The sequence below is a fragment of the Bison bison genome, unplaced genomic scaffold (assembly GCF_000754665.1).
Source record: "Bison bison bison isolate TAMUID 2011002044 unplaced genomic scaffold, Bison_UMD1.0 scf7180017864367, whole genome shotgun sequence".
NCBI lineage: Eukaryota > Metazoa > Chordata > Mammalia > Artiodactyla > Bovidae > Bison > Bison bison.
The window spans coordinates 4445153-4446313 of NW_011494939.1; the positions used below are offsets into that span (position 1 = coordinate 4445153).

At 30.8% G+C, this 1161-nt stretch overlaps 1 protein-coding gene across 2 annotated transcripts in view; it reads left to right on the forward strand.

Annotated features, from left to right (window-relative positions):
* ATP11B (ATPase, class VI, type 11B) overlaps positions 1–1161 on the forward strand; it is a 140375-nt gene that overhangs the window by 8658 nt on the left and 130556 nt on the right. The gene's annotated exons all lie outside the window — the stretch shown is intronic.

Below are 1161 nucleotides of genomic sequence, written 5' to 3' on the forward strand. Positions count from 1 at the left end.
GAAAACTTATATCCACAAAATAACTGTACAGTGGATTATTATGGTAATTTTATTTGTAATCACCAAAGCTTGAAAAATCCAAATGCAATTTAATTGGTGATGATGGATAAAAAAACTGGTACATTCATAAAATGTGGCACTACACAGCAATAAAACATATGAAATGTAGATTAATCTCAAATATATTATGATAAACAAAAGCATATTGTATAGTATGACTACATATTTCATAATTTATATAACATTCTGGAAAATGTTTTAAAATTTCATTTATGTTATAAATTTCACTTATATAACTACAGAAATTGTTTCCATGGGTTGGAAGTGAACTGAAGGCTCGAATACAAGGTGGCAACACAAAATAATTTTTTCAAAGAATTTTTGCATCTTGATTGTGCAGGTGATTGAAAGATTTGTAGAACCACACACCAAAAAAAGTAAATTTTAATGTATCAATTTTTAAATAATAATTTAAAATATAAAATTAAGAAGGGCCACCACAGCCAAGTCTTATCACCATTCTTAATACTTACCCAAAAATATTCCTAGAAATATATTTACTTAAAAAATATGCACACATTTTAAGATCTTCAAAAATATACTGTATTCTCCCAATGAACCGACTAGATTATCTTTCACCAGAGACCTGTCATGGGGGTAAAAAGGTGACAAGTATTTCACCTTAGGTTCTTGAGCAGACCTTGTTTAAATTTAATGAGCTGATGTTTCGATTAATAGTGTTTTCAATACCTATAATGATCATGGATTGTAGACATCTACACCTTAACAGGTAAGAGGCCTAGATCTGAACTCAGAAACTGCATACATTCAAATCTGAGCTCAACTAATGCCTTAGCTATATGACTCTGAGTAAGTTATTTAACTTCTTCAAGCTTTAGTTTCCTTACACATACCATGAAAATCAGGTAATGCCTGTCTCAGAGGGTGTCACTGTTTTTGTTCCATGGTAAATAATAAATAGTAATAAAAATGTTAGTTGATGATGATGATGATGAAGATTTATAATTTGAGAATTCAACAGTATCTGTTTAGCAGATGTATACCATAGGAAGTTCTACATGCTTGCTTCTTACCCTGACCCCTTCTCGAGAAGCAGCCTTAGGCAGTTATTTCTGTATAAGATTGTCATGCCATGTGATA